Below are 6,976 nucleotides of genomic sequence, written 5' to 3' on the forward strand. Positions count from 1 at the left end.
ATGACTTCATTTTCTCCTTACTTAATATGTCTCTTTTCTGCCCAAATGGCTTCAATTTACTTTTAATTTTCCCCCTGTCTCCCAATTTTGGGCCACACCCAGTTGTGTTTAGGTCTTACTCCTAGCTCTGTGCTCAGGAATCACTCGTGGCATTGCTCAGGGGACCATATGCTATGCAAAGATTTAGCTGCATGCAAAACAAGTGCCTTAGCCACTATACTATCTTTCTGACCTTTCATAATTTGCACATTTTAGAATTTTTTTTCTATAGCCTGACATTTAAGTTTCTGCTTCCAAATGTGATTGATTTTCTCTTACTATTCTGAGTTCAAATTCTTGCAAGACATGGGTTTAAGCATCATCACTCTACCTATTTCAATGGAGCATTCACATCAAGTCACCATTGGGCTTACAGGATTTTTTTTTTGGAGGAGGGGGATATTATGGCTCATGTAGCTCAGGCTGCTTCTCCAGCAGGGAACCTCAGTAGTTATCTGAAAAGGAAAATCTGGGACAAGATGGAATGACCTCTTTGGTACACTATTTTTAATTTTTTCAAAGATATTTTAATGTACACTAAAATGATTTTTATGTATAATTTTTCTCCTTTACATGTTTTATGTATAATTTTTCTTCTTTTACATTTTCATAACATTTAATATACTATATACAGTAACTTTTAAAATTATATCTTGCATAACTACTACAGAAATGTATATTATCAGAGATCAGATAATTTATATTATAATATATTATATTATATATTGTATATTAGATTGTATTGTTGTATATTGTATTATTATATTATATTATCAGAGATCAGAAACAAGTTGGATGGCTAATCAGATGGCTCAGAGCTAATTTGAGGACCAGTCACTCAATGTATCAACATCTTACGGGTATACAGCTCTCTTTATGGATTCCTCCCCAATTTTCCAAATCTCATAACAAGATTCTTTGTAGAATCACTGTCATCCTGCCCAGAATGGGAAGACACTCATAACTTTTAGGCACTGTTGGTCTCCCTCCCCAAGATCTGATTACCGTATATGTTTGGCTGAAGCATTCAGTAACCCAGAAGAAATAAAAGGCAGTCCAGATTGTTAGCTAGAGAAAGGGCCAGGATTTAAAGAATCCTTATTTAAATAATGGAAAACTAATTTCCTTCCAATGATTTTTCCAAACTACGAACTGACAGAAGTGGATTCTGGCTTCCCATTTGTAGTGACAACTCCACTTAGAGGCAACGACACAGAGCCTTTCTCAGAATATTTTTTTCAACTTTATTTTTATTTATTGGTTGATTCATTGATTGGTTGTTGGGCCACATCCAGCGGTTCTCAGGGGTTACTCCTAGTTCTGCACTCATAAATCACCCTTGGCAGGCTGGGGGACCCTATGGGATGCCAGAAATCGAACCGGGTCCTTCAGGTTCACAAGGCAAACGCCCTACTGCTGTGCTATGTGTTAGGCCCCACTTTCTCAGAATTCTGAGTTCTACAGCCATCTCAGTCATGTACACTTGGTCCAAAATGTCCACTGGAGCAATTTCTTTGACTCAGTGATCTTCAAGGTTTAGTGAAGGGTCAGAAAGCAAGGGTGAATCCTACAACATTCCCCTCATCAATGAACTCCAAAGGTAAACTCTCAGTGGGCTGAAGTTCGGCAGCACTCAAGTACAGATCCATGGGGCCAGCGTCCAGATCATCTGGCACAGACAGTACCTGCTCGAGTTTACACATCTGAGGAGGCAACTGGAAATGCAGTGGACAGCAAGGATCCTCAGAGAGGCTTACAGGAACTGACTGGTTGCAGGGTATCTCTTCACATCCCTGACAGCATTTGAAGAACACCTGATTTGCGTCCTGACAAAAATGGGTAAGGCAGTGCCTGGTCATTGGAAGAGATTGATCGTAGCATGAACATCATCCACAAAGGCCAAGCATCTCTGACTGGAGCGAGAGGTATGGGCCTGCTGGGGTACACTATCTGTAGCCAGCATTCTGAGTTCCCTGTGCAGCCTATGTAGTAAAGCAGGGGTGGAGAACAAGTTCAACACAAAGAGCCAAAATTTTAAACTGTGGCCACACCACGCAGTGACCTGCCAAAACACACAAACACACAAAAACATCTAATTTTAACAATAATATATTCAACACATACTGCATTTTGCCATTTTGAGTGAGGGTCAAAATCCTGCAGTGATGGTGAGGGTGTGCTGCGTCCTCCACGCTAAGAACTAACGGCAAGATGTGACCCAACATGTGACACACGGGTCCCTCGCTCGCTGGCCCATGCAGTTGTTTCCGAGGGATGAGAGACGGGAGGACGCAGCCTGGGTCGGGACTGTACGCTCAGAGATCTCTCCTCAGAAGCAGCAGAACAAAATCCAAACTTGGCAAAGAGCCACAGTATACAAAATCATGACAAGAGGCAAAGAGCCTCATTCATTTTGGCCGGGAGCCGCATGTGGCTCAAGAGCTGCGTGCTCGCCACCCCTCCATAGCACTGATGATAGTTGAAGACACTTGAGTCCTTTCAGATTCTCTCGTTCTTTGGCCAAAAGTCCTTCTGGCCCAGATGGGAGATTACTACCTAGAGCTTCATGTTCTATTTTGCGATTATGTAGGTAGCATCGCTTCTTCTCTTTGAGCAGATGCTGAAGACGTTTAAACTGGTCAATACACAAGGACTGCAAACAAATAAGCTTCTCCAGCATAATCAGGGCCACTTCTTTTGCTGTGTAAACATCAGCATGTTTCAGAGGATCTTCTTGATCACTGTCTATGCTATCAGGTTCACTGTCAGGGTCACCTCTCCATGTCTGATGCATAGTAATGGGCTCCTTCTCCTCATCACTCCAGCTGTCTTCAGAATTCGGCTTGCTTCCTTATGATTACTTTCTGGAGTCTGAGACCCCTGCTCTGTCTTAGCATATGAGCTGAGGTGGCACAAGAGTGTTTTATCCATAGGCCCCGGATTAGTCTTTTTTATTTGAGCATGAAATGCCAAGGCATTACTTCGAGCATGTTCAGCAGAGGACACCCCATCTTTCTTCTCAGGCTTTGAGGTGGCATTGGGACGTCTTTTCCTATTCTTAGTCGACACATAACTACACTGTTTAAAGGATGTATTCCTATTTTCCAGGTTATGCTTTTTGTTTGTTTGTTTGTTTTGTTTTTGGTCACGCCCAGCAGCGCTCAGGGCTTACTCCTGGCTCTAGGCTCAGAAATCGCTCCTGGCAGGCTCGGGGGGGGGGGGGGGGACCATATGGGATGCCGGGATTTGAACCACTGTCCTTCTACATGCAAGGCAAATGCCCTACTTCCATGCTATTTCTCCCCCCCCCCCCCAGGATATGCTTAATGCAAAACTTCTGCCCCTTCAGACAAGGTTGAGAAAATAGGCCATGAGTAAAGGAACACCACTGGGGATTCTGTGTTCTGGGGTTTGGGTGATTATCTCTGATTGGTCGGCAAGACGTGGGTCTGAATCCTGTTCCTAACAAAACGTCCGCCACAAAGTCGCTTTGCTTGCTCTCTTTCTTTTTCAAAAGTTCTCTCAATCTTTTATTTAAAATAGTCTGGCAACATAGGAACAGTCAAGTGTTGGGGAGAGGGAGAACAATCAATGGATTGATTTTGGTTTGGGGACTTTAAGAAACCTATTTGAACTGAAATTTTCTTGATTTTTTGAAATTTCATATCACAGTGAAAATGTTGGACTTTATAATGCTAAACTGACATTTAATAAACTTACATACTAGAAGCCAAATGTATTTTAGTAGTTAATATAGAATTGTGTCTACATATGTCAAAGAGTAGCAAAAATAAGAAGGGTTTTTAGTATATTGACTTTCAGAAATTAGGTTTAAAGCATTTTCTTTATAAAAAAAATAGATTGTTCCCAGGAATTTTTCTGGTGAGTTGTTGCTAAAGTAGAAATGCTTATGTGTAAAAGTTAATTGTACCATAATTATTATGAGGTGTGAATTGCAAACACATTAGTATTTTTGTTCTTAAATTGCTTTCTATATTATCTTACTACTGTAAAATGGGAAGTGAAGTCAGGCAGTTAGTTGTGTTTCCTGTCTTCTTGCAGCAAGAAAACAATTTAAATATGTGTTAAGTTGGTCGACTGTGCTCCATTATTCTATTACAATCCCCTTTTAGCATTAATAAACTGTTGTAATGTCATTTTCTTATTCTCAACCTGGGTGTATAAATCAGAATTGTTTGTAAATTTTGTTTGTTCTTGGGCCACACTGGTGAGGCTCAGGGGTTACTACTGGCTTTGTGCTCAGAAATCGCTCCAGGCTTGGGGACCATATGGGATGCCCCGGGAGAACAGAGGTCCTTCCTAGGCTAGTGTGGGCAAGGCAGATGCCTTACTGCTTGCGCCACCACTCTGGTTCCAGAATCGTTTGTAAAATTTAAAACAAATTTTATATCTAGACCGCATCCTCATTTTCCTCCTGCAGTTGTCTATTATGATTTCTGAGTAATCCCCTAAAAACACTTCTGTGGCATGTGAGTGGCTTGGCCACTGTTATTTAAAAGGCATCCTAAATTGTCTAAGAAGAAGACAGGGTCTGAACCTGACAGTTTGTATGCAAAGACATGCTATTGTTTCTCTCCAATTCAGGTTCCCAGCTGTGGTCAGCTCAAAGGGTTTTCCATGCCCTCTGACCAGCAGGTAGGGCCTTTGCCTTGCAAGTGACCAATCCGGGATGTATCTCTGCCATCCCATATTGTTCCCTGAGCACCACCAGCAATACCTTCTGAGTTAGAGCCAGGAGTAACCCCTGAGCACTGCTGGGTGTGCCCCCCCAAACAAACAAATAAACAAAACCATGCCCTCTGACCTTTTACTTTCACTCTTCTGTTTCTTTCTAGACATTTCAAGAGTGTCCTCCATGAGTAATTTTTCTGAATCAGCTTCCAGGATCTCCTATAAACTTCCTGACCACCTTTGACTATAGGGTTGGTCCCTCTTCTGAATTCACAGAATTACTGCCATCAGATCGATGAACTAGTCATGCATAAACTGCTTTGTTCCAACTCTTTTAAAAATTCTTTATTTTGGGGTCCGGAGAGAGAGCATGGAGGTAAGGCGTTTTGCCTTGCATGCAGAAGGACGGTGATTCGAATCCCGGCATCCCACATGGTCTCCTGAGCCTGCCAGGAGCGAGTTCTGAGCGTAGAGCAAGGAGTAATCCCTGAGTGCTGCCGGGTGTGACCCAAAAAGCAAGAAAAAAATGTTTTATTCTGTTGGGAGTCATATCTGGTGAGTGCGGGGATTACCCCAGAGTCTATGCCCAGGGGTCACGCCTCTCAGTGTTTGGGGAGCCGGAGAGATGCTGGGATCGAGCCCCTGTCGATCCCATGACAGGTAAGTGCCCTCCCCGCAGTGGGATCATCTTTCCAGGTAGGTTCCGTCTCTTGTGTTGTTGAAGGGTTCTATTTTGCTTAACTTTTCCCTTATTAGCTGGCCAACTGTCCTTCGACTTGTAGCCTTGTAAGGAAGTCGTCACTTCTGGCCTTTCCACTCTTTGTTGTGGTCTGTTTTGCGTCGGGATGCAGCGAGCACCTCGATCCCCGTCCAGACGCACGTCTCTGGCCTCGGCATTCACTTATTTTCGACCGGGCGATGGCGGCGTGAGAGGTCACTGTTATTGAAGCCCTGCTCGAATGGCCGGCCCCGCGTGTCCCGGAGGACCTTCCCGGGTGCCCTTCCAGCCCCGCCAGCAGGCTGTGCGGCGGCCTCCCGGGCTTCGGCCCGTTCCGGCGACGCTGGCCTCCGGCCGCCTGCAGCTCTCCTGTGTGCTGCCTCGCCGCCCTTCTGCTCCCGGGCTCGACGGGGAACTGAAGGGCTCGGATTTTGTCCGTGGTCTCGAGCATGCCGGTGTGTAGGACGTTCTCTCGCCGGGCGTATGTGTGTGTACGCACATGTGTGTGCTTGTGGATGCGCCTGTCTACACACCTTCTGCCTCCCCTGTGCCCGGAGCGGAGCCGGAGCGGGCCTTTGTCCCGGGCTCGGCCGGGACGCCCGCGTTCCGTGCTTCCGGGAGGGCGTGGGCGGCAAGGCGGGGGTCGGGGCTCGGACTCGAGGGACTCGAGGGACGCCGGCGGGGTCCGCTGTGCCAGCCTGCCGCTCGGCTCCCTCCGGTTTCTGGCGCCCGGGGCGCCGGACCCGCCTCCGCTGCTCGCGCGCCCCGCCCCGCCCCGCCCCGCCCGCGAGCCCCGCCCGGCCTGCGAGGGCGCCTCCGATGGGCGGGCAAGGTCGTCGCGCTCCCGCCCCGCGAGCGGGGATTGGCGGAGCCGGGTCCCCGGAAGTGCCCGTCACGGGGCCCTCGGCGGCGCGTCCGTCCGTCCGTCCGTCCGTCCGGCCGGCGGCGCTGCGCGGCGCGGCGCGACCGGACCGCTGCGCTCGGAAGCCGCTCGGGAGCCGGCGCCGGCGCGGGAGGCAGGAGCCGGAGGCCGGCGGCTGGCGCGGCGCGGGAGGCGCGCGGAGTCCGGGCCGCCGCGGTGAGTCCGGCGCGCGTGACCCGTTGCCCCGCCCGGAGCAGCCGAGCGCTCGGAGCGCAGCGCCGCGGACCGGGCTCGACTCGGACCCGGGCGGCTCGGGGCTTCGGGCTTCGGCTCGGCTCGGCTCGGCTCGGCTCGCTTCTCCTCTGGGCGCGCGTGACCCGGGGCCGCCCGCCCGCCGCGCCCGAGCGAGGCCTCCGGCTCCCCCGCTGGCCGCCCGCTCCTCGCTCGCCCGCTCCTCGTCCCCCCCCCCCCGCCTTCCGGGCCCCGCGCCGGCGGACGAGCGACGGCAGCTCCAGCCCGCCGGGAGGCCGCAGCCTCGGACGCCGCCCTGCCTGCTCGCCGCTGCCGGGTGCGTGCGCCCACGGCCCCGCCGCCCAACCGCCCGCCCGCCCGCCCGCCTGCCCTCCCCGGGCTCCGCGGCCCTTCGCGGCTTCGGGGCTCGGCGG

General features: G+C 49.8%; 1 pseudogene; it reads right to left on the reverse strand.

Annotated features, from left to right (window-relative positions):
* Positions 1-5,900, reverse strand: part of LOC126024574 (KAT8 regulatory NSL complex subunit 2-like) — a 30,366-nt pseudogene extending 24,466 nt beyond the window's left edge.
* Positions 5,901-6,976: the final 1,076 nt, after the last annotated feature.

Source organism: Suncus etruscus, chromosome 12 (assembly GCF_024139225.1).
Source record: "Suncus etruscus isolate mSunEtr1 chromosome 12, mSunEtr1.pri.cur, whole genome shotgun sequence".
In the NCBI taxonomy this organism is placed as follows: Eukaryota; Metazoa; Chordata; class Mammalia; order Eulipotyphla; family Soricidae; genus Suncus; species Suncus etruscus.